Here is a 26,912-nt window from a genome sequence, read left to right as displayed (position 1 = left end):
TTTACTTCTCATTAATTAATATCTTGCAACATAATGAGAAGCTGATCAAACCTATGGATAATATAAAGCTGGGAAGATGGAAAATTCTTAGGTAGTTAGAATTAAATCTAACTTAGCTGTGAGGTTTTTGGGGACTAGTATGGTGTAAAAAATGAAGTTTTAGAAAAATTTGTAGCTGTTCTAAAAAGCACAGACATTAAGTAACTTGGTGAGCAGTGGCACTCAGGCAAGAATTTTGTAATTAGCAGTAAGAGTTGAAATTGTTCAGTGGAAAAGAGGAATGTGTGCCTAGATTTCATGTCCTTCAGGCTCTTTACATTTAATGCAGTCAGAGATTAGGACGAAAATTTATTCAAATGTTTAGGGAATAAAGAACCAAACAACAAGGCCAGGCAAAAGATGTAATGGCTGAATAACCAAGCAGGTATTATTAAAAATGTCCATTTAAAAATCATTTTGTCACATGTCTTATTGCATTATTCCAGTTTTACATCTGAATTTTGACTGTTACCTGCTTGCTTGAAGATTCTTTTCCTATTATTCCTCAGTAGTTATGTGTTCAAAACATGCCCATCTAATTTTCCACATTTGAACTGAATATTTTATTCTGAAAATGTTAGGGCTCTCCAACCCTTAAATTTGGTTTTTATGCAGAAGAGTATCTGAAGATAAAAAGTTTCATCTCTTAGACCAAACCATTCTGAAATAGCACAGGACTTTCCTTGAGTGGCAGCTGCGTGTTTTCTTGGGTACATGGGGAAAGAAACACTTCTGCCTCCTTGTTACAGTTCATAAATGGCTTTGTTGCCTGCTCTGATTGTCTCCAATGCTCTTTGACTTTTGCCACCTCCACGCTGGTTTAGTCTAAGACTCTTATGAAGAAGCTTCTCTTATTTTACAAGCTGCTTGCTGATACCATTTAGTCACTTGGGTTTTCCACCAGCTCTGCTGATAAAGATGTGGCCTGCGTGGCACCCTGAAGATCTGGCACATTTGTCTCTCCCAAAGCAGTCACTTTACTGGGATTTTTTTTTTTTTTTTACACTGAATGTTAATCTCTCTCAAGCTGGTCTTACTGAAGTGTTCTTCATTATCGCCCTTTTCTTCCCACTCTGATAAATCCATTTTATGCTCCTGCTTTGTGAGGCAAGGCTTTCCCTCCCTCTGCCCTCTCTGAGGCAGTCTTGTTTTCTGCTGGAGTGCTGGTTTAAGGGCATTAGCCTTCATGAATTTGGTGGGGCGTTCACAAAATCTGTCTTTAGTCTGGACAGAGCACTGACTGTGTTTCCTCCCTGGCTAGTGGAACATGATTGGGGTTTCCAGGGCAATTCTGAGTTTTCAAATTGGTTTTTTTTTCTGAATTGCCCTCCAGAGAAGACCCCTGACTGCTCCAGCTGCAGCAGGGCTACGTCTGATGGTCACTGGTGAGGAGCTGGACATCCCTGCCCAAGGCAGCTCAGTGTATCTGCAAAGGAAAAATAAGATGAATCATTGGGAATTACACCTTTTTGTTAAGTTCCAGGGTCTGGGTTGGCTTAAACTTGATACAGAACGTACCCTACAAGTGTTTCAGTGCTTGAGTTGTGTTTCCACTGTTAGTGGCTGTTGGAAAGTGCAGAATTCCAAAAGCTTAGCTGGAATTTTCTCAGGATGCCTCTCAAATAGTTGAGCTGCAGATAATTGGTGGCTGGTATCATTTGCTTCATAATATAGTCATTAATTTTCATCACAGCTCTGTAGAACCTGTCCTGTTCTGCCATGTAGAAAACTGTGCTTTTTGTCGTGCCTAAATTGAAGAGATTTTTGAAGCTGGTGCACAGTTAAAATATTACATGGTGCTTTTACAAAGTTGTCACTAATGAATTAATTGCAACTCAATAATTTCAGTTCTTGTAGTATATCCCTATTTCTGTTCTTGTTCTGGAAAAAAAAAATGAGACTTCTATGGAGACAAAGCTGGCTTTGAGACCTTGGAAACCTTACTCCTCATCCCTTTGAGTGGTTCTGGACTGTATTAAATCAAAAGTTAATGTTTGCTACTGAGGATATCCATGATGGATGGATTTTGGAGCCTTTAGAAGTAAATGGCGTCTCTGGTCTCAGGTAGCTCTTTGTAGAATAAGAAAGACACTAGACAGCAGATGAAGCCTTTATTGTGTGTTCTTTTGTTTCATTTTAATTCATTATTTTCTCTTCCCCGTGATAGTCACTGTCTAATCTCATTCAGAGAGTTTGCCTCAAATGCATAACTTGTCTATTTTAAAGCTAAATTCCAAACTCAGATTTGTAACATTTACTTGTTTGTACTTCATGTAATTCTGGTAGAAACCCATTGATGAAACCTGAATGATTGATTAACCTAATTGCATTTCTCAGTGTTTAATGTGAATGGGTTTAATATTTGCTCTTCTTGACCTTGCACTTCCTTTACGTATTTTTTTGCTACCACATTTCTACATGTATTTTCATTTTTTTTTTTTTTTTATGCTTTCATTTTCTGCATCTACTGGGAGGGGATTGGGGGTGCCAAAAGGATGTGAAGATGTGCAAGGAACCATGGCCTCGTGAGACACAGGATTAAATTGTTTATTTGGTGTTAATAACTTGCTTGATGCTATACCTAAAATCTACATTTGGAAGAAGGGGAATTCCTTTAAAAAGTGGCACAAAAGCAGGAAAGAAAGTTAGCAGACAGTGATTAATTGCTTTATTGCAAAAGGGGAGCTTTTTGTATCTCCTCTTGGTTTGAAATGAGTTGCCATACGTCGAGAAGGTAGAGACTGGCAGAAGACTTTCCTGTTTTACTAAGTTGTGACATCAGGAAATAACTAAATTTACCACGGGGAGTTTACCTAACTAACCACAGCCTTTTACTGATATGTTAACTTTGTCCTCACATACAAATTTTGAAATAAAAATGCCAGTACTTGGTGTGTCACTGATGGGAAGTAAAAGGCAATATTTTGGTCATAATTGGTAGGAGGCGAGACTGATATTCACATAAATTTCCCCAATTAGAGAATAAGCAGAAAATATTTCATAGAAATCAAATTATTTCTTAAAATTTCTGCAAGCTGACTTGGCATTTGTAAATGCTTGTGCTTTCCCCACTCGTAATGCTTAGTGTCTGAAAGTGGTTTTATTTAAATAAGAAGCACAATTTTCTTTAGATTTCAGGCTCCAGCTTTAGCACAGCCCTCAGAATTTTGTTTTTAAGGCCAGAAAGATCCTCATGCTGTTTTTTAAAACATCCTGCATGCCAAAGGACACAGAAATATATTCTGCAATGATTCTGCTGCATTCAGTATCTTGCAAAAACTTAAGGGTATGACAGAGAATCCATCACTTAGCCTGGTACTCTGTTCAAACAAATTACCCTCGCTGATAATTTATACAGACTTAAACCCTTAACTCTCACTTGAAGACACTTTGGTTTTATCCCTTAAATCACCTGGGGCTCCTTCTATTTCTTCTCCACTTTTATTTAGCACCTTCTGCACACAGTTTCAAATCTGTGCACCGTGGTATTGATCTCACCATGCAGAGAAAGAGCAAGACTGGTGAGCTTGTACCTGTTGGGTGTCTGAGGACTGCCCTAATCCTCCTTTTCCACAGCCCTGCCTGCCAGGCACGTGTTGAGTGATTTATTCAGTGATCCTACACCTCCACGAGAGCGGTGTCAGTCCAGGCTGTGGTCCCAGGTTTCAGACAGGCAACAACTTTGTGTGTTCTCAGAGGAGTGTGGCCCTGCTTAGCATTAGAGTTTGCCTTCACTGTGTGTAATCTGTGTCTGCAGGTGGGATTTTGGGGAAATACCAGGCATGACTGGAGATGAATCTGCTTTTGTAAGGTGTCTGGGTCTTGTACCACTACAGACCTGATTCTGCTTTGTGAGTCTTAAGAGTAAGAAAGCAGTCCTAAATTGTGTCTTCAGTATCTTCCTTGCATTTTGTAATTATTTGAAAATGAGTCATGTACATATATGCTGGTTTATCATTATGCTTTGCAATTAAGTCAAACTGTACTTTCCTCTTGTGTAGGGAAAAACTAGAAAAATTCTACTTTTTTTTTTTCAGCAAACTCTGACCTCTTGGGAACTCCCCAGCTCCCAGCTTGCCCTTCTGCAATCTGTTTCTGCCTTTCTGACAAGTCAGGTTTTAATTTCTTGGCAGATCTTTCTGAAACCTGCATCTGGTAGTTTGTAGCTGAAGACAGGCAGACTAAACCAGGCTTTCCAAAGCTGCTCCTCTTGTATAAATAGTCTAGAGGGTTCCTCTGGTGACTCAGTGTCATGGATGGTGGCAATGGCAGATACATGGGTCCTGGGGACTCAGCTGTGCAATGTCCTTGAAGTCATAGCAGAGCTGCCTGAGAAATTTGAGAGGGGAGAAGCAAGCAGCATTGCTTTCCTGACCATGTGAAGTGAAATGTTGATTTTTCCATGAATAAAGTTGGAACTATTGATTTGTTTTGGCAACAAGTGACAAGTGAAGATGCTCAGAGAGCTGCTTGACTGAGCTCTGTTTTGTCCATTTAGGTATTTTGGTGATGGCCAGCTCTGCCAGCCACCAGGAATTCCTGGTGTGTGGTGGTTCCCTGTAACAAGGTGAGCTACCAGGAAAAGCACTGTAGAGTGCTAACTAACCTTTTTTTCATACTAAGACATACTCTCTATTCCTGTCCAATATAAACTAAATTTGGGCTGCTCTGCTGCTGAAATCCATATGGGGTCTTACCCAAAGGCTTCTTCAGTGCAGACCCTGGATTTGGAGCTATCACCCTGCTAACTGCTGCAGTTTTGCCTGCAGTTTTGCCTGCAGCCCCTCTCTGTATTCCTCCTCTGGAAACACTGTGACTGCTCATGGTTGTCACCACCAGCATAATTCAGTTTGTGTGGGTCCCTTCCTTATCTTCCTTATCTGGGTGTGAATTGTTGCTGGGGGATAACTGAGGCTGCTTGTGAGTGGAGTGAATTATCCAGGCAGTAATTACCCATTCCTGGCCATTGACTTCCCATCCCAGAGGGCAGGTGAGGATTCAGACTGTGTTGTGTAGCCTAAGTTCAGAAAGTCTAAAGCTTTGAGAAAGCATGCAGGATTTCCCCTGGCTGTGTTATACTCATGGGATTTGTGCTGCTGGGATGTGCAGAGCCCTCAGTGCAAATGAAGGGTGTTGTACATCTCACAAGATGTACATGAGGCTGAGGAAGGAGGTGTAACTTGGTGGTGTTCAGCATCTTTTTGGGTGTGGATCCTTGAGGGGCTTGGAGTTTTTGCTCCTCAGTTGGTCCAGTTTGTGAGGTGGCCATGGATGCTGGTTCTTGGAAACTGGAGAACTGAGTTATGGTGAGAAAACTGACTCCCTTCTCTGTCCCCCTGAGACATCAAGTTGCCTACCCCAGCAAATCATTTTTTGGATAGGTGGGGGAATTCAGAACCCCCACACAGGCTGCAGTTCTGCTTTGTTTTCACCCTTTGGAGAAATGCAGCAGAGTGGCAAAGCAAGAAGCTGGTCTTGGGGAGGGCAAAGCCCAACTCCCAGCAGAGCTGCTTCGTGCAGGGATGTTGAGGTGAGACAGCCCAGAGTGACTCTGAGCAGGGCACAAGGGAACCTGCTGTGCCTGGGTCTTCCTCTTACTGTGGGGTTCATTTGTGTGTCTGCAGAAGGGCAGGTCATGGGCAAAAGAAAAGGAGAAATTACCTTTCTCAGCAGCTGAAGGGTGTGTGGGTTACCCAGCTGAAGGAAAATTGAATTTCTAGAGGAGAGGGCAATGGAAAAGGATGATAACACACAATGGAGTGTACATGAGCAACTCCTACAGTGTTAAATTGACTTTGAAATAAAAGATATGCCCTTTGGGTTCAGTTACTTGGAATTTCTGGGACTTAAGTGTACAGCACATTAGAACTCAAAACTAAAAATTGAGTGGGGGTTGAAAGGTCCAACATGGTTGTAACTAAGGTGAGGTCCATGTACAGACAATTTAGGTCTCTGAAAGCAGAAAACCAGCTGCAGAGAGTTGAATGGGTTGCTTCAGGTACTATTCACTAGAATAGACTTAAAAATAATGAAGATGTTGATTTTTTTTGGCAAAGTGAAGAGCTTGTTTTGGAGCTGTTTAAATTCATGGCGGGTGGGAGGGAATAATACTATTGCAAACGTCACGAAAACAGGGGAACAATGTAGATCTGAACTCCTACTCCCAATAGGTTTTTTCTTTTTTGTGTTCCCTGGTACATGCTAAAAATATTTTCAATATCTCAACATCTGCATTGTTATGAAATATGGCACGTCTTTGTTTTGTTTTCAGCTGTGTCATTCTTCCATTACATTTTGTTCCATTTGCTCTCTTCAGTTGGGATGTGAAGTCATTTTCTTTTGTCAGTTTTAGGCCTAATTGCCTTGACTCCAGAACTTCACTGTGCACCACTTGGAAGAAGTTATTTCTTTTGTTCTGCCTCAAAACAAACCCCGGGCTGTATTTTGGGGAATATGGATTGTGAAAATGTCCTCTGATTGGCAGAGAGGGGCAGAAAATAGAGTAAAAAGAAGGCAGTTAAGCCTCTTTAGAGGTAGAAAACCATGAGGCTGAAGAAGGCCTGGGTATACCAATGTGTTTTGGATACTTCTGTGTATTAGCACATTTTGCCTCAAGGGCAGCCTCATGTCCCGTTGATTTGACTCAGTTGGAGGATGGAATAGATGGATAAGGCAGAACAAATCTCCAAAACACCAAGCAGCAGAGGAAGATGGTGAATGAAGGTGGGAAGCAGTTCTGATTCATGTGCAATAAAAGCTGCAAAACAGGCAAGAAACAGGGCAAGACCTGCTGTGGACACAGGAAAGGGAAACATTAAGTCAGACTGGTAATGAGGGCAAGGTGGCAGAAGATGAGGGGCAACCATGGGAGCTTGGATGCTGCTGCTTCCCAGAACAGTGCCTGAAACACAGAATTTCTGGGTTCTGCTTGCTCTCCTAGCCTGGGGCACTTCACACTGTTAGACCCTGGTTTGGCTTCTTGGTTGACTCAAGCAGCAGCACTGGGTGTTAATGCTCTCACCCTGTCTCTCAGGGGTGCAACTGTTGGCAGGTTGACCCAAAAGGAAAAAAAAAAGGAATTTGCCTGGTTTGATTAGTTATTTTCTCTCCCCTGAGTCTGAGGAAAATTTGCATGTACACCATGCACTTGTAAAGACTTGCCAAGGTGACCAAGCCAGGCCACCAGAACTGGGAAATGCTGAAATCAAGGTTGCGTGTGTTACTTTAATTCTGTTTTCATGGATGTGTGTGCTGTAGCAAAATCTAAATAAATGGTAAGTGTTGGAAGTTTTGTTGGTTTTCTTAGGGGTTTTTTTTTGTGTTCTGGGAGAAACCCACCTGTGATAAAACTGTGGTGTTTATGGGATGAATCAGGGATAGGCAGTTAATGAGATGTTCACAGATACCTGAGATGAATTTTTTGCACAAAGTTGTAAGAGACATTTGCTCTTGGCAATCTTCTCTTCCCAGGGGTTCCTGCCACCTGCCTCTGGGTGCAACTCCAGCAGCCTCTGGGACTTGCTGAAAAGCCCTGTAGGGAGGTTTGAGCCTCCTGCTTTGAGCCCTTGTCCAGAGGAGGTGCTGGGCTCTGCAGGCAGCCCTCATTTACAGTTTCGAAGTGCCCAACATCCCACTAATGCCACACCCTGAGAACTCCTCATCTCTAAATCTCTGTCACCAGAGTGGGAAAGTGTGACTGACAAGGCACCAGGACAGGGAATCTCTCCTGGCTGAGGCACCAGGTGCTGTGAGAGGAGCTGGATTCTGGCTTTGCTGCCTGTACCTCAGATTTCCTGCCTGGGGCTGTCATTTTGTGGCCAGCTGCTCAAATGCTGGTACGTGTCTTGTGTTCTGCATTTCCAAATCAGCTCCGGGAGCCACGTGGTCATTCAAAGCCAGTTTTAGATGATTTGCTCTGAGGAATTCAATAAAAGGCACAACCACTATTAAGGAGTAATAGGGACTGAGGCTTAACTATTGAATAGATTACGTGAGACTGGAAGAATCAGACGGCCTGAGGTCTGGAATGGTCTGGTGTGTGAATTTTCAATTCCAGGTCAAACAGGACTTGCTGAGGTTCCCCTCCTCCCACCCCCCCCCTCCCAAGTTTTTATGTTCCCCAGAGTGCAGTGCACTTAAACAGAAGTGATTGGAACAAAAAAGGCAATAGATGTGTCAGTTAATCTATAGCTCTTTTCTATATTAAGTTAGTTTTAAATAGCATTAAAGGCTCGGTTTAGTGAAGCACTTAGTAAGGCATCTAACGGCATATTTGAATTGAGGCCAGCATTGATAAACTCGGATGCTGTGTGACCATGTATTCTGACAGGAGCTCAGCATCCACAGGGGCTGATGTGTATGTCCCAAACACGGCTCTGTTCTTCCTTCTGCTCACGTTCAGGGTTGCCATTTAAAGCTGGTTTATTTGTGGGTTTGGTAAAATGAGATAAAAATGAATTTTTTTTTTTTAAGTGGTGGATTTCTATGCAAAGCACATTCTTTACCTTCCCAAAATACCTGCTGTCTGTCACAGACCTCACTCTTGCTTTGATTCCTTTAATACTTTTCTACTCTTCCAGTGGATATTGGATCATTTGATGTCATGAGATCCAGTTACAGAAAGTTTTTTAAAAGAGGGTTCTGAGACTTCAGGAAACTGGAAGAGAAAAAAACCAAACATTCCTTAAATAGACCAGCATTAAAACAATGCTCATTCTTAATTTATGGAGAAGTATGTAAATTGTGTCTGGTGGGCCACTATAATGAGGTTCTGTAATTAAAAAAAAAAGATAATATTTTCTAGTTAAAACACCCAAACACAAAACCAAACAAAACCACAAAAACATTAAGGCTAAGACTTTCACAACTTTCAGAATGTAGACCTTTGGGCAGTTATCCTCTTCAAAGAAGGGATAAATATTAAAAGCCTCCAAAAGACAGTAAGTACAAGAAGTAAGAACAAGAAAAGTAAACTTCTTGCAAGGAATAAGGAGTGCAATCAAGGACCTGTCTATGCATGAGGCACAAGATGTACCTAAAATATTAAATGGATTTTTGAAATCTTGTTGAAGTCATGTCAACCTGAACCATTATAAACAGAAATTAAATTAAAAGACACATTGTTTTAACCTGACAATCCATTGAAAAAATATTGACTTCATTTTTTGTTTAATTCCTGAAGAAGTTTTCAAAGTTATTTCCTGTGATTTGGGGCAAGAGCACCTTGGCAAAATGGTATTTAAAATGTTGTAAATCTTTCATTGGCTTATAGGAAAGAATAATAGATTTTTTTTAAAGTACATTTGCTTTAGTCTTATGGATGAGTTATAATTTCAAATTTAAAATAATTGTCTGCGATTCCATTTCCTTTAGGTCTCTCTGTAAATCAAATCAAGGGCCAGAAAATGCCAGTTCTCTAAATGAGGGTGCTGCCTTCTAGCAAATAGAATCTTTAAGATAAGAGAAAATTTAACCAAAGTGTTTATATCCAAAACAAAATAGCTGTTATGTGCAAGGAAGGGAATATTTGATTATTTTACAGTAAGATGTAATTGCATTTGCTGTTAAGAGACCACTGAAGTGGATACATTGAGAAAACCTGTGATTGGAGAGAATGGCATTTACCATTGTACCCTCATAAAACTAAATGAAGCAAATAATGTTTGGTTTTCCTGATGCATTTGATCAACATGTTAAAATAACATTCTTTGAATTAGAATTTAATAAAACTATTTACCACCTTCATTTATGGAAAAAAGAAAATGTTTTTTTTTTTCTTATTTGTGATCATCAATTGAAAGATTCTGTCTGGAAATTCTCCTACAAATTGAGCATAACAGCTGATAAAATACAAAGTACTGTTTTAGTGTACAGTGATAGGGCACTTTGCTAGTTTTTAGTCTTAATTTTAAAGTGCTCTGGTGACAAAGTCACTCCTATTTTCTGTATTTATGCTAATCTTTCAGTGAACATAGCTAAATCATCGGGACCCTTAATTTCAAATTTCCACCTTTTTCTTTAAAAAGAAAACCTTAGTAAACTTTATGTAAGTTACTCATAAATATGTGTCTCTGCTAGGCAAAATACCAGAATAGCAAAATCCAACTTTTTGTCCTTCTCTTTAGATCTTCTTGGAATGGTTATTATATATCTTGTTTCCTTTCTATTTCCACATCTGGGCTCTTGTTCTCCTTCTGCATGCATAAAGGTCTAACTCCATTTTACAAAAAGACAAAAAAACCCAAACAAAAACCCCTCAGGCCACTGTGGTGTAAAGATTTCAAATTTTTAAATCAGGAATGTGTTTTTATATTCCTATTTTGGCCCATCTGGGTGGTGTATATTTCTCTGGTGTGTAGCCTCAACTGGGTCATGATTGTAGAGGAATTTTGAGTGTGTGGGTATCTGATGCATCCATAAATTAGAATATAAACAAGACTATGCTTTAACCCAACAACATTTAAATGGTAGGGTAATCTGTAGTCTTTCCTCTCCCTCCTGAAATAATTGTTCTGGTTTTTTTTTTCACCATGGTTTTCTTTTGTAGCATTTTAGACTCTAAAAAACACCCCAAACCACCCTAGCTAGCTGTTATTTCCTTAGTGAGTTTCTTTTTTTATTTGTTTTCTCCAGCTGTCACAAATATTTTAGGTCATTTGAATTTTTGTTTGATATATATCCCTTCTGTTTTATTTATGTGTGTATATATACATAATATGGGAGGGGTTTGTGTATATATATATATAAATATGGGCTGTACATATATAAAAATAAAAATACGTTGGTGTGTGCATATACATATATATACACACACATATATTTAATTCCTGTCCAACTTCCTTTGGTTGTTTCTGTCATTGTGACTGAGACAAATGGGGTTTTTTTCCTTCAAAGGAAGAAAATCACCTCTCTCAGTAGGTGATTTGTAAATGAAGCTGTCCTGCATCTCTTCTGGAACTCCCCTTCCAGAGAGCATGTAAAGGGAATATCCCTGGGTGATTCATAGGAACAAATTATGAGTGGGGGTAAGATTTTGACAGAGAGAAGTTAAAGACAAAAGCCCTGTTGACTCCAGTGGGATGAGAGGATTCACAGTAAAACACCAATGTTTTAAATTACTGTTGCTTCCAAATATCGTTTGTGCTGCTTCCCCACAGTTCACTGACTTGGCCTTAACTAGTAGCAAAATTCAAGTAAATCTCAAAATTTATTAGCGCTTTTGTTGTCCTTAACTTTGTTGTCAAGTAACTTAAAATACTTTTAAAAAGCTGTTGGACAAAATCAAGCTTGGTTGGTTTTAAGTGGGAGGCTTTTTAACACTTTCCTCTCTCACATGCTTTTACTCCTGTGAAGAAAAAAAAATTATTTCTCTTCAATTCAAATCCAGAGTAGAGTGGAGATCAAGAAGAGCATTGATAGTCTGCTCAGACTTGAGAACGTTAATGGCATTACTTGACGAGTAGTGAAGCAATATAAGGAATTTGTTAAATGTTTATGGCATGGCAGAGATCTGCCCTCTGTCCTGTGACTCCTGAGTGCTCAGAGGTTGCATTTAAAGCATTGCAGAGCTGGTGCTGCCTTTGTGAACCTGAAGCCCAGCTGGTGAGATGTGGATGGTGCACCTGGTGTTCTCCCACGTGAATTCAGTGAAAATGGGGCAGGTTTGAAGCAGGAACCCAAAGTTTTGTTGCAGTGAATTACTGTGAGATTTCACAACGCTCCAAATTGCTTTTTGCCTAAGGAGGGACTGCTGCATTGCTCTGCAGAAGATGATAAAACTAGAAGACACCTAGAAGCATCTAGAATATCAAAATCTTGCATTTGTGGCACTAGAAGCACCATACAAAGTAGAGTTATGATTTTAAATACCCGATTTATTCAGAACATAGGTGCCAATCTTGTTTTGAGAAGGTAAAGCTGCATATTTGGTAGTTCAGAGATCCACCAATTTTGCTAAGAGTTGCCAAGAAGAAGTTGACAGCTTGGACCAAGGATTGCTGTGGTTGCTATGTGCAAAAGCCTGGAACAAACCAGTGGGGAATAATACCAGGGTGGGAAAGTATTGCTATGGTTACAGAGTATTTTCTTTAAAGGAGAGGTGGATAACGCAGCAAGAATCACTGAAACTTAGGTAATAATGTATTATACAAAAGGAAAACCACTGAAAGATAATAACTGTCTTCTGCTCTTAATGGTATTTTGTTAGTTTCCAGCAAAGAGGGATTTAATTAAAGTAGGAATAATTTGTGAAAGCTTTGTTGGAAAAGTATCCTTAGCATTTATTTTTTAGAGTGGAATGCCAGCACAATACCTTGCATATTTTGGCTCAGCCTCTTTGTTTTTTAAAACAAAAAAGATTGGGTTTTTCTTATCAAGGAGATTAAGAGTTCTTTCAAAAATAATAAAAGTGTAATTATACACAAATAATTTGGTTCATATAAACTTTTAAGACAGGCTTTCAGAACATTAAAAAAACTATAAAAGAGCTGAGTTTTGCAAAAGATGTATGTAGTATTCCTTGTCCAGGGACACGGAGGAGAATTGATTGTGCTGGGGAGTAAAGGATGGAAAGAGAGCAAATGGGCAATTTCTCTGTGCTCAAGAGCCTGCTCTCCTTCAGAGCATGACTCCAGCACACCACATCAATTGTTCATCACATCCCTGCCTTGGGCACGATTTGTTGAAGTGGAGGAGGAGGAATTAAATTGTCAGCTGAAATATGTTCAGCTGGTTGTGACTGTTTTCTGTAGTTTTAGTGCCTTTTTGCCTGTGCTGTGGATGGAGATTTGATGCTTGGAGGTGAGGCAGCATCCTTTTACTTTGCTCTTGACAATTATAATTAAACACGGAAATAACCTACTGTACATAGCAGGACAGACCCTGGCTGTTAAAACTGACATCAAAGCCCTTTTTCAAGTTAATTTTGTAGCTTTTCCAGCAAATTCCTGGCTTTTATGCAATGGACACGTAAGATGGACTGTGGAGTACAGAGTGGGGAAGAATGGTCCTGATGGAGACTGATTATACCAGGGCTGGACTTCTTCTGTCTAAAAACACTGAGACAAGGGTCCTGACAAGTCCAGAACAAAGATCTGAGATGGGGGAGAAGCAAGGGAAATGGGGTCAGCTGGGGAGAGGAAGAATGGATGTTTTGTCAGGAAAATAGGGAATTTGAGAAAGAAGTCTTCAGAGAGAAAGGAGAACTGGACTAGAGGCTGGAACAAAATGTGGAGCTGGGGGCAGGAAATGATAAGGGCCAGTGCTTGAAATCTTAAGAGTGGATGAAGAACAAGTCCTGGAAGGAAAATATGAAGAGTATAGAAACAGAAAATGTCAAGGCTGAGGAAATGGACCAAAAGTTGTGTGCAACTCAGGTGCACTGCTCCCTGCAAGGAAGAAGTTTCTGTCTTTTCCTAGATGCCTTCTGTAGCTGACCCACTGTCAAAATGATGGCTTGCATGGATGAGAGCATCTCACTGCTGCCATTATTCCCTCCATTAGTACAAATAACAGAGACAAATACAGTGTGGATTCAGCTGTTCCACACTGGGCCATTTCCCTGTGAGCATTTGTTCCACATTTTTTCCCCTGGGGTTTTAAAAAATATACTGCACAAAAACACATTGCATAATAAGGTAGTAAAATGATAAGGTAGGTGCTAAAGATTATCCAAAGTTGGAATTAATTTTTCCTACACTGTCTTAGCTCACTGTAGTTCTTATTATATAGCCATGTTAGAGTATCTAATTATGTGTTCACATGATATTTATTCCACAGGACTTCCTTCTTGCACTCACTAGCTCAGGTGAATTTGCATGGGGGTACATCAGAATTTCACAGCTACAGGTTCTTCTGAAAGATGTGGTGTGAAAGAGAGAAGTTTGCAAAGAAAGAAAAACTCCCCTAAGGACAGCTGAGGGCTGCCAAGGGACTCTCCTCCTGCCTCTCTGTCCCAGTGAGACACTCCAGTCCCTCCCCGCTGCTGGAAAGCTGTTCCCCTACTCCTTTATCCCATTTTCAGAGCATCTGACTGCTTCATGGTTAGCATTGCTCAGCAGCCTCTCCTCCTCCAGGGAGATCAGAGGCACAGCTGCATTTTCAAGGTCTCTGGCCCCTGGTTGGAGACTCCTTACTCAGACATGCCCCAGCCAAGATCTGTGGCAGGGTCCTGCTTTGGGCATAGCTGGGCTGGTTTGGAAGCAGCTGCAACATTTCAGTACAGCTCAGCCTGTTGTGGTCACCTGGCACCACTTCTCATTTTCTTTGCTGTAGCTTAAGCTGGATGACCACAGTCATCCAAGCCTTGCTCTCTTTACACCTCAACTCCCCAGGCATGAAATGAAAAGTTTTCCTCTCCCTTTTTTCATAAGGAGGTGGTGTTCACAAACATTATGAAACTCATTTTCCCAGTATCTATGTGGTGGTGAAGATGAAGGGATTTGCAGTCTCAAAGCTGGAGTTAAATAGGAGATGGCAGGGAAGTCTGTGGCCATCTGCTGAATGGCAGAATAAATTGGAATATCCCTTTGCTCATTGAGCAAACAGCCAATGGTCTTGTGCCCTGACTGGGATGGACCTGTTCAGGAAAACAAACAAACAAAACAAAAAACAAAACAAAACCCCCAAAACAAAACAAAACAAAAATCCAGGTTTTGAATAATAACTAAGGAATTTTATCATGGTGTGTGCACACAAAGCAAGATGGATTTACAGGTGCTCAAGGGTCCTTCAGTCTGGCCCCATCTGCTTTTTGAGTGCTCAGCTTCACACTGTTTAAAATACCTTTTCAGGTATCTAAAAAGATACCTTTTTAGGTATCATTGTACATTTTTAGAAGCACTAATGCTTTACAGACCTGTGTGTCTTTTTACCTCCCTAATGATTCTGTAAAAGCATTAAGGAACTGGGAATACTAATTCAGCTATAAAGTTTTCCTAAGATAAGTAGTTAAGAAGGGTTCTAAAAAGCTGGTCACTTGGCAAGCCCACAACTTGAAAGACAGATTCAGAAAGTCATTGAGATTTCTTTCAAAATCATGGCTTTCAGTCCTATTGTTTAGGTGCAATGGACATTATATTTAAGGGCTTGCATAAGCATAAGCAAATGTAACATTCCTTAGAATTTGAAAATTCTCTACTCTTCCTTGAAATCTGACATGCACTCAGTTTTCCAAATTCCTCTCCTTTCTTTTGTTTTCCCATGGTTCTCAAATTAAATAAGACTTGATTTAAATAATGACTTACTATAGAAAAGAATTGAGCTTCTAGCCATGAAAACTGTGAACAAGCTATTTGAATTTTAATTAATACCTCACATTTGCACAGGATAAATTTTTATAATAAGCTGTTGAAACTTTTTAAGATGGAAGAAAATAATGACAGTTTCTCAAAGACCAGAGAACTTCAACTCTCATTTCTTCTCTATTTCATTTCTTAAAAAAAACTTAACCAAAATGAACCTTTTTGGATATTATGTAGCATACTTAATTTTTTGATACATCATCAGTGAAAGCCAATGCAGTTCTTGTTGATGAATGTCACCACTTACTAATTACAGCACTGATTGTTTATAAGTCAGCTTAGTAGAACAAAACAGAGACCAGGGTGCTGATCATTGGTCGTCAGTCTTGTTAATGCTGATAAGTTTTTGATGTCCTGAATAATCCCAGTGAGAGAGAACTGGAAAAGAGCAATAAAGGGGAGGCCCTGAAGTCTTCCTCCTTCCTTTCTGCTGGGAATCACTGCAGGACTCTTCATTTTGAGTGTAATCATTGCTTGGGATGATGTAACAAGATACAAGTGTGCTGATAAATACTGAGCAGATGTTTCTGTAGATACATGCAATAAATATTCTTCCTGGTTGTGTATACATGGGACAAAAATTCACTTGTACAGAGCAGTGCAGGTATGAGAGAGCTGTTACAGTCCTCCTGTTTGTGTGCCTACATCCAGCACAGGGAGATTATTCACAGCATGCCACATGATGGCCATTGAGCCCCAAAAGGAGGCTTTTGAGGTGTCCATTCACAGCAAAATCCCAAAATTAATATTGTGTATCAAACAGAAGATGTCAGCACCAAAGCCTGAAACTGCAGCACCTGATAATCCTGCAGCAGAAATGAGAGTAATTATGGTGCTGTGTTCCTTGATTGGCTTCATTGGCCTCTCTAAGGAAGCTGAATAATGTCAACATGTTTAAACCAGTGCTGGTCCCTGAGGAGCCAGTTCAGAGCTTCAATATCCCTGCACCTTCCTGAGCCAAGTGATTGGGTTCATATTTTTCTTAGAAATGTTTGTCTGAAGCCTTTAATTGTTTTTAGAAGTGTATTAATAGCAAAGAAGAAATATTTGAAGATACCTTTCATCTTTTTTTTTTTTCCTTAATTAGGAAGATCATGGATCTGTAAATATTTCAGAGTATAAAAGTGGATTTGAAAATGTGGAGGTCACTGGAGAAGATGTGAGGAAAATCCAAGCCCTGGCAATGTTAATTTTTTTGTGGGACAGAGTGTATGAAATTTCATTGGGAGTATGAGGTACAGGTGCAGGACTCTCTTCTGTTTCGGCTGATTTTTTTTTTTTTTGTGCTGCCAACGTCTGAGGGGGTCTTGATGGATTTTCTGCTGTAAGAAAAATCACTTGCTCTCCTACTTTGGAAACAAACCCGTTTGTTTACCTTTTTATGCTGTGTTAAGGTGGCCTAGATCTGCCTCTGTGTCTTGTTGAATTATAAGTAGTTTCCAGTTTATGGCAGAGCATAATTGCTCTTTCTTTGGGACAAGCAACATACACATTTATATGATAAAGAGATTTGGGATCTTGGACACACATCTTGCCCAAATGATTCAAATATGAGCATGACAGGGAGTCACATCATAATTTGGGGTGCTTAGGGTGGGTTTTGGTGCCTACACATCATTGTTTAGTGCTCCCTGGGGTGCTGCAGGTGTCCCAGGCCTTTGCATGGTGTGTGCAGCTCTGGGGCAGTTCCTGAGCCCTCTGGAGTTTGGAGAAGGCTGCAGGAGGTCAGGGGAGAGGTGGCACCAAAAAACTGGACTGCAGGAGCTGAATTGCACCTGTAAGATCTGAAGAGAATTTGTGGTTACTGTATTTGTGTCAGAGTAGCTGTTTGTTTGGTAGCTAGCTACCCCTTTGGCAGTAGATTTTCTGATAAGAAGACCCAAAAAAAACCATTTTCTGCTCTCCTTCCTATGATGGTTTGACATTTCAGAGACTGCAGTGGGACTCAAAGAAGAGTTCATCGAACTCAGAGAGCTTTTGCTGCTTCATTTCTGTTGGAAAACACCATGGGTACATCCTACAAACAAATACCTGAGCAACTTTACTACTTTTAATTGTCAAAATGTTTTACATATATTTCCTTTTGAAGTTCTCTGTTTAAGCCCCCTCTCTCTAAATTCTGGAAAACTGTGGAAGAGGCAGAAAATGTCAAGGTAACAGAAATGAACAGTCACTAAAATCTCACCTTTTCTACTCCAGGGAACAACTGGTATTTGAGAGAGAGAGGAAGAGAATAGTGATCTTCCTCTCTGCTCAGCCCTCATGAGGCCACACCTGGAGTGTTGGGTCCTGTTTTGGACTCCCCAGTAAAAGGAAGGTGGAGCTACTGGAGACTTCCCTTCAAGAGAAGGGACACAAAAATGGTGAAGGGTCTGCAGCATCTCACCTGTGAGCAAAGGCTGAGAGAGCTGGGACTGTTCTGCCTGGGGAAAAGAAGAGCTGGGACTGTTCTGCCTGGGGAGAAGAAGGCTTTGAGGGAGGAGCACAAACTATCTAGTGACTGAAGGGGTTTTGCAAAACAGACAGAGCCAGGCTCTCCCCAGTGTTGCTCAGTGACAGGAGCAGAGAGAGTGGCCCTAAACTGAAGCACAGGAGGCTCCATCTGGGAAGTTTCCATTAGGAATCTCTTTTTATCTGGCACAGGTTGCACAGATGTTGCACAGTCTGTCCTTGGAGGTGTTCAAAGGCTCTCTGAAGGTGGTCCTGGGCAATGGTCTGCAGCTGCCCCTGTCTGAGCATTGGACCAAATGACCTCCAGAGGTTTTTTTCAAGCCTAAATTGTTTTGTGATCTTGTAGATGTGCTGACATGCCTTCTCTGAGGTATTTCTTTACAATAAAAAAGTAGAAATTACCCTCACTACTCTTGCATCTGCATCTGTCTATTTAGCCCTCAAAATGTCTTCCAGAAGTTGTTTGTGGATTTATAAAATAATTTATATTAATGTCTAAAACCTGTGTTTTTTTTTTATTTTAGAAGGCTTAGGCAATAGTTCTGTTCCTCTGAAAGTCTGTGAGTAGTTCAGTGCACAGTCTACACAACTCTGGTGTTTGCTGATATAGGTAAACAACAGTGTGGCAAACACCTCTGGTCTGTGGAACATAAATTCACTCACTGGAGGTAAACAAATATCAGAACTCTCTAAAAATATCTAAGCTCCTAGATATAAATTTATATACATTATCTGACCACACTTTTGGCATACCGAGATCAGATGGGTTATTCTTGGATAGCTGAACACTTCTTTCAGCTCTGGTTTCTTATTATTTTTTTCTTTTGCATTTGATTGTCACCTTGTCATTACACTGATATATATAATTCCATTCACTCTTGCTTGCAGCCATAATGTAGTTTTGAGACAGTTGTGCATACTGAACAATGTACCAATCTGATTGTTGCTACTCTACAAATCTCTCCTGTCTCTTCCCATCCCCTCTCGTTCTTGACCAAGTAACAAAATGCTGATTAAGTTCCTTTCAATTGGAAATTCTGCTCTGATTACAGACATGATGACTTTTCTTTTTTTTTCCCCACCTACTTCCAAGTGGAAGTAGTGGTGATCTTTCTCATTGTTTTCCTGAAGTAATTTATTTGATGCTATTTGTTCTCTGGAACACTTGTGTTTAGGTAGTGACTCAGTAGTCTGGATGCCCTGGTGGAGGTTGCTGGTTTGGTGGACACACTCATACTGGTTTATGTCAACACAGAATTTCTCCTGTAATGTTGACTCAAGATAAATATTTTGAAGGAGATAAACTTGAAGTGTTCATAGCATTTCTTTCTTTAATTGGTTTTGGGGAGATTTTTTTTGGTGCAGTTTTAAAAAAGAGAAGTTCTTCCATCTTTGGAAGAGTTAGCATAAGAATTTCTTGGATTTTCCTCCTCTTTCTTCCTGCCACAAGTTATCAAACCATTAATGGTCATTTGTACTGAAATAGTCTATCAGTTACAATAAACCTGCTTGCTGTGAGCTGGGCTATATTAATTATATCTAACAACAAATTATGGGGGATTTTATATTTGTTTTGCAGTTTGGTTCTACTCATAGCTCCTTGGGGACTGAAGACTAAAAATATGTTTAACTGTACAGATTGTTCTAGCTGTTAAAGAGCATTTCCTTATTCCTGTAAGGACTTGCTGTGGGAGCAGCTCTGAGTTGACTGAAGGGCAAATTTTTTTGGCAGAGTGAAAGTCATCCATCTAACACCAGATCAAAAGAGCATCTCTCTCAAATAGATGCTATTGGAATTCTTTTAAAAGTGAAAGAAACCTAGAAATTGGAAAGTCACAATCAAAAATGTGCTTACCAATGCTCTGCAAAGAGGCCACCTGGTTTAAAAATAAAATTACACAGCAGCATCAGTAAGTTGACCAGTGCCAGTGCCTGATCTTGCAAAGTTACACCTCCTGTTTTCATTCCACCCACGATGCCTTGGGGGCATGTTTTTGTATGTCAGTATTAATGGGCTTGCTACCACATAGTTGGAGAACTTGTTGCAATGAGAGCCGTGGAATAAGAATTGTGTTTGAGTTCTTCCCAATCGTAGTGAGAGTCACTAAAAAGTGACCCATGTAAATAAGGATATTTAGAATGGCTTTTACTCAACATTATGGAACGCTGTCCCATTGGCAAAACGTCTTAGAGATGCAATTTCTTCAATTTTAAGGGCTGGATGTTGGTTCAAATTAAATCTGAGAAGTTTATCAATGTTGGTGTACCAATTTTGAATGTCTTGAGAAGTTTGAAAGCGTATGTTAGAAATACATCTCTTTCCAGGCAATGTATGTGTGTTTCCTGCAGCAGATAAAAGAAACATGAGCAGATGCACTTAGCTACTCTAGGGCCAAATTCCTTTAAATACAATAATAATTCAAAGCTTGAGTTTGCACATAATTCTGGTGCAATGTGGGGTTAATGGTTCGGAGTGCTCCTCTATCCCTGCAGCAAATGCCTCTGCACCACTGTTCATTTTATTAGGTTAAAACCTGCAGGAACTGTTGAACTTTTGAATGTTTGTTAGCATGAAGCAAGGAAGTTGCTCTTTTTGTTGGGCACAGGACTGGTAACCAGGGCATGAAGCTCTATTCTTGCCTCAGTCTCCAAACCTTCCTGTGTAACCTAGAGAGAATAATTTGTTTTTCTTGAGGCCTTATGTTCTGCACCTATAAATAGGAGGAAAGTTCTGAAAGTCCTCAGCAATGGGGCTTTTTAATTCCTGAGTATTTTTATGATGCCTTGGGACCCTGAAAAAAGAAGGTACCAGATAAAGGCACAGAGCTGATTGCCTTTGTTTTTGTTAAGAATATCTGTCCATATTCTTCCTTTTTAAGATTCAAAAGCATGGTTTGGAAAAGCCCCTTCAAGTCTGAAGTCTCATTTCCTTAATATATCCATCATCAGACATAAACACTTTTTTTCCCTCCCTCTCTCTGGCTCACTTTTTAGCTTTCATTTCTTACTCCTAGGGAAAGCCTCCCACAAGTAGTCCGTGCGTTTCTGCTGATTACTGCGTGATGCCATTTTAGAAAAATGAAGCATAATTAAGTAGTAAGAGGAACTGGGCAGTCGAAGGGGTAGCTTTTGGACAATTCATGAAATAGTCGGTGCCTTTTAATGGTAGGGTACTTCCTCTGCTCATGAATTATTCATTTTAATGCTTTTGTTATAATGGCGACAGTGTTCGGTCTCTGAGGCAGTTCTGGACAGCCTTCCTCTGCTGAAATACTGCACAGCAGCAGCTACCATTTATTTCATAAACTAATGCATCTAAGTCAATAACACAGTGAGTAATGCATTTTTAAAATCGAGAAAATGAGAAAAAGAGGACAGATAACAATATTGTAACTAAGGTGGTCTGTTTTGGTGAAGGGTTCAGTTTGTTTACTTTTCTGGGAACTATTTAGGGATGTAATTTAAAATAAATATTTTTACAGATTATTGTGTATAGTATTAGATTCAAATTATGTCTATAATGAAAACAGACATTAGTGTCTCTGCTTTATACAGCATTGTGCCATAAAAGGCAGTTTAAAAACACTCACTGTACATAAACACATCGAGTTTTTTCTTAAAACTAATGTTTAAAGGTCTCTTTGAAACAGTTTTTTAAGATGAAACATAACACAACCACATAACCCACACAGAAAATGCATTTGAGTCATGTGCATACAGAAATAAAAGTTTCTTTGTGGTATCTAGTATCAGTCTTTCATTAAAGCATGGACTTCCCTGAAGAGAAATTCCAGTGCAGGCTCTTGAGGGTTCTCCCCATCTTCCCCCTCCTCCCTACACTTCCCTGACTCTGGGCTGAGCCCCTGCGTCTTGGCAGGGTGTGTTAGGGACAGTCCCGTGAGGAGCAGGGAATTTGGGGCTGAGAGAAGGGAATTTGGGGCTCAGAGCAGGGAATTGGGGGGTGGCAGCAGGGAATTTGGGGCTGGCAGCAAGGAATTTGGGATGGCAGTGGAGAATTTGGGGCTGGCAGAGGAGAATTTGGGGCTGGGAGCAGGGAATTTAGCACTGGGAGCAGGGAATCTGGTATTGGCAGCAGGGAATTTGGGGCTGGCAGAGGAGAATTTGGGGCTGGGAACAGGGAATTTAGCACTGGGAGCAGAGAATTTGGGGCTGGGAACAGGGAATTTAGCACTGGGAGCAGGGAATTTGGGGCTGGCAGCAGAGAATTTGGAGCTAGTACAAGAGAATTCGGGGCTGGCAGTGGGGAATTTGGGGCTCAGAGCAGGGAATTTGGGGCTGGCAGAGGGGAATTCAGGGCTGAGAGCAGGGAATTTGGGGCTGGCAGAAGGGAATTTGGGGCTGGCAGTGGGGAATTTGGGGCTCGCAGCAGGGAATTTGGGGCTGGCAGCAGGGAATTCGGGGCTCGGATCAGGGAATTCGGGGCTGGGGCTCCGTGGTGCCGGTGCCAGCAGACACAGACGCGTGCTCCTGGCAGCGCTGTCCCTCTCTGATGTGATTTTAGGAGCGGAGTTTCCTCCCAAGCCCTGTCCTCACTCCCAAAATGCCTTCGAGCAAGAGATAAGTGCGTGTGGGGGACGGAAGCAGTGAGCAGATAGATGAGTGATTAGGTCATTGGGATGAGGACGGAGGGGCTCTTTTTTTATTTTTTTACGCCGAGCTCCCTTCTGGTTTGTCGCTGATCAGATTCCCTGCGAACACGGAGGGCTGAAACTGCGTAAGTAGAAGGAAACAAAACTCCATAGATGGATAAAGCTGCCGAGCTGCGAGGAGCAGCGGAGTCTGAACTGAAAGTATATGTGGTTTCGGGGAATCTGAATCACGCAGTATTACTTTCACTTTTTCTAGGCTTGTATTTCCTCCGAGCAAACCATCGGGGAGGTGGAAGTTGTGATTTAGAGAATGCCTTGCAGTCTTTGGAGCATTGTGCTGGAGGGGGAGTCCCGAGAGCTCCCCTTGCCCACCTCCACCTTGATTCTGCCGGGAATGCCAACCCCGGCCCTTTTCCTGCGGGAATTCCATGTGCTCAGGGGACCACCCCATGGAAAATGGGAACACCAATGGGAACCCCTCCTTTCCCTTTTGCTGCTCAGGCCGCTCTCTGTTCGCGTGGTACTGGTACAAAGTGTGTGGTCTCTCGGCTCTGACTAATGCGTTTTGTGCTGTGCGACCGAAAATGTCTCGCAGTCTGCCAGGGCTGACTGAGGGCTCTGGAATGTGGTGCTTTTTCTCTGTTTTCCTCTGATTTATTTTTTTTAGTTCCCCCCCAGCCCCCTTCTTCCCCCCCTCCCCCCCTTCTTTTTTTTTTTTAATTTTTATTTTTGTATTATTTCAATTTTCCCCAGTCCAAATGCGCAGGCAGCTGGCTGGGGAAAGCCTCGGGATGCAGGGGAAATGCTTGTGCCTTGTGGAATGCGGCTTCCCCCGGGAGAGCCCAGCCGGGCGGGCGGTGAATGAGAACGAGAGAGGGAGGGAGGAGATCGGAGGCAGGGACAGATAGGAAAGAGTGAGCGAGGAGGAAGGAAGGAGGTGGAAACGGAGGGGCCCATTTCCCTTTTTTTCTGAAGCAATGACAGCTGGTTCTGTCCTGCCTCACATGACGAAGTGCTGTGGAGAGGAGGATGGAAGCTGGGAAGCCAGTGAGCCAGGGTGGTCAGCTGATGATATTTTAATTTCTTTCCAGGCTTTAGTCAGGTGATCCCTGATGAGTAGCCAGCCCTCCAAGAAGGGACCTCAGCACACAGGTAAGAGAGAAGCTGTGTACTCTTAATGAAACTGGGGGTCTGGGCAAGAAGGTAAACAGCTCTAACATTGTTTAAATAGTTAAAAAAAAAATCCTGACTTGCTTGGGTGTGTAACACTGATTGTCTCTTTCAGTGCTGCTACTTCTGCTATTCAGTCTTGTTCTCAATTTTTTTTTTTAATCTGTCTTTAATTAGAAGCTTTATTGCAAAAAAAAAAAAGAGAAAAACCGAATTGTGTGGTGCTAAATATAGACCTGGGTATTGAATGAATATTGCATTTTGTTACTTTTTGAATAAAATAACTTTCCATAATGCAAGTGTGTCAAACTAATATTTAGAGGGGAATTCCCAAATACTTGAACTATGAGTCATAAAAAGTTAAAGGACCCGTACAACAGTTCAGGATAAAAACTCCGTTCAGCCCTGGGTGGCTGCTTTTGTACACGTTGGTAGTAAAATATGTCTTAAAAAAACCCCCAAATATTCACAGAGCTGAAGCTCTTTAAACTCTGCTGACCACAACCTAAAAGATAGGTGGCAGAGACAAAACAGATGACTGGGGTGGAGGAGTGTACAAGTGCTCTTGGTTTCATGCATCTTCTCTTTCATTGTGTCTACCAACCTGGTGAATAAGTCTTATGTGCTGAGGGTTCTTCAAAGGGCTCTGACTCCTTAATTCCTGTTATATAATGTCTTATCAAGAAAACAGACTCAAAACCAGCAATAAGTGCACTTACTGTAAATGAAAGAGAACAGAACAAAAATTCTTGGTGCGTGTGACAGATAAAAGTGGGGTTTAACTGGTTTTATGTCTGGATATTGTGCCACGCTATCGTCTCTTTAAACATAACTACACAAAATTTTCTTCCTTACTGTTGTTTTTCCTTACTTGAAGAGCTCAGATACTCTCTGAAGTTCTGAATTACTGCTGTTTAAAGACATGTTCAGAGTTTTTTAAGATGAAAAAGGCGGGCAAGTGTTCCCAGCTCCCACCTGCAGCTCTGAAAAACTCCTCGCGGTCTAAGGTTGAAAACTTTATTTTGAAAACCTGTCACACAAATTTCCATGTTTTACTGGCAACATTGTTCCTGCTCACTAATTTGCAATATTTAAACAAAAACCATTTGAGCCGTACTTTTTTCTAAGAAGCTGGTGCTATACACAAGAGTAATAAAGATGGGTGACTTTCCAATTTTTTTGTTTGATTGAATGATATTTCCCCTTTTCTCATTGTTAAAATGTCTCTGCTTGTGACTAGCTGGCTGTGGGATGATGCTGTTGTCTCATAACAGCAACTTGTTCTTAGATGCTCAGATATCCTGAGGTTTGATCTGGAGAAAACCCTGGGATGGGGCTGTGGGATAGGTGGAGGAGCGTTTCTCTTGGCTTCAGCAGACCTTTATCATGTGCAAGCCTGAGGAAACACCCAGGTTTGAGTGGAAATCTGGGAGGGTAATTGCAAAAGCATGGGAATCATCAGGGAGGTTGAGGGTAACAGTGGATTTAAAGCCAGGATAAGAGCTATGAAGTTGAGTTTTGCACTAGATCGTGGAGCAGACACCACTCTTCAGTTTCAAATAATCCTTGGCAACAGAAGGTTTTCAAGACTTGCTTTTCCCTCTTTGTGAGATAGGAGGAGGAGAAGGTTTCATGAGGTGAGGAAAGCTTGGTGGAGTGAAACAATGTCAGTCAATAATGGTTTTGGGTGGCAGGGATTGCTCTGGAGTGGCTCCTCTGCTTGCCATGAGGGCCAGCAGTGAGGCACTTGGTGTTCAGTGCCCCTCTTCCCAGTAAGAACTGGGAATTGCATGGGCTTGGGGCTCTGGAAAATTAGGCAATAGCCCTGAAAGTACCCCAGGTTCCTGCACGCCGGGTCCCACATTGGCTCCATCTTAAGCAAAGCGATCTTTTATGAATGGATGCAAATCTTCTTAAGCTCCCTGCAGTTGTCCTTAGGGCAATTCCTGGCAGGTGGGCTTGTCCGGTCTGCAGCTGCAGAAATGCAGGAGCCCGGGCTCATGTCCTCACACAGGGGTGTTGCTCTGCAGTGAGAGAGGGTCAGGAGTCTGGAACTGGAATGGCTAAAAACTTTCAGAGGGTATGAGTGCTCATTTATTTTCTTCTCTTTTTTTTTGGTCTTTTTTTCTGTTTGCTTGGTTGGGGTTTTTTTGGTGGTGTTTGTTTTGTTTTGTTTTGTTTGGTCTTGTTGCCATTTTGGTTTTTTGGGTTTTGTTTGATTTATTTCATGGAGTTTGACCTATTGATTATCTGTGACCACTGGCATCTTTAATAATGTAGACTGTCTAGTTCAAATATATCTCAGAGACAGGAAATGTTTTAGTTTCAGGTCTATTTCTGCCTTTTCACTTGCGTTCTTACTGTGTTTTTGTCTGAAGAGAGGGATTTGTTTGAAATATTTCAGGTGCAGTTCCTAGATTTCCACTTACTGACATGAGAATATCTCTTTCACATAACTTTTGACTTGTGATCACTTTAGGTCATGTTTATTTAACCCTGGAAATACCTAATGATCATGATTCCCTTGAAGATCAGTAGGAAAAAATAAATAACTTGCCCTTCAAATGAGGAACTGATTCTGTGTATATGGCATTATAAAGGATAACATCTGCAGCATTTAATTTTTCTTAGAGTAATGGAAGAAGAATTAAGAGTTTAACAGCTGTACTGAGTAAACTTGCAAGAACATGAGCCCTTAACACCTTTAAATACAGAGATGCTTCCTTTCATAAATAAAATTGGTCTAAGAATGTAAAAAAAACCCTCAAGAAAGTTGTTTTACTATACGTTTTATCATAGATTGTTATTATTAACTTTGGAAAATGAATTTTTTTTGTTTTGCTCTACATTTTATCATAGTTATTATTAACTTTGGAAAATTACTTTTTTGTTTTGTTTTGTTTTGTATTGCTAGATAGAGGGCAGAGCCTGCTGTTACTCATTTAGTAAGATCTGTGTACATTTTAGGGTTTAACTTGGCACCAAAACAGTCATTACTTGAGTGCCACATCCCACTTGTCTTGCAGTTGGACAGCGCTTTAGCTGCTTAAAACCAAAACCCTTCATTCCCCTCTTTCCCAGTTATGAGCACAGACATCTGAAATGGGATTTTCCGCTCCTGCAGTGCTAAGAAGCTGAGACCTTTTTGGTATCATTCACACGACCCCCTCAAGGCTCCTCTTGTGTACTAACGCTCGGACAGCGCCGCCAGCTTTCCCTGTCACCCGGAGGAACCCTCCTGGTGCCTTTGGGGTGCTCACAGAGCGTTTTTTTGGATGTTTTTTGGCTCTGGTTTGGCTCCGAGGTGGTGCCAAGGAGGAATTGCGCGCGCAGCCTGGAAACG

At 41.1% G+C, this 26,912-nt stretch overlaps 1 long non-coding RNA gene across 2 annotated transcripts in view; it reads left to right on the top strand.

The window, feature by feature from the left end:
• The window catches only part of LOC134548691 (uncharacterized), a 37,560-nt gene extending 11,310 nt beyond the window's left edge, over window positions 1-26,250 (top strand). Inside the window, exons 3-4 of one of the 2 annotated variants that reach the window (XR_010079868.1) lie at window positions 23,491-23,551; window positions 24,447-26,250. This is a non-coding gene — a long non-coding RNA (uncharacterized LOC134548691). Of the gene's footprint in view, window positions 1-23,490 lie in introns of both variants that reach the window. The other variant, XR_010079867.1, reaches the window with a different exon arrangement.
• The last annotated feature ends 662 nt before the right edge of the window (window positions 26,251-26,912 follow it).

Source organism: Prinia subflava, chromosome 3 (genome assembly GCF_021018805.1).
Source record: "Prinia subflava isolate CZ2003 ecotype Zambia chromosome 3, Cam_Psub_1.2, whole genome shotgun sequence".
NCBI lineage: Eukaryota > Metazoa > Chordata > Aves > Passeriformes > Cisticolidae > Prinia > Prinia subflava.
Note: the sequence above shows the minus strand (reverse complement) of the source record. Positions and strands in the feature narration are given on the sequence as shown.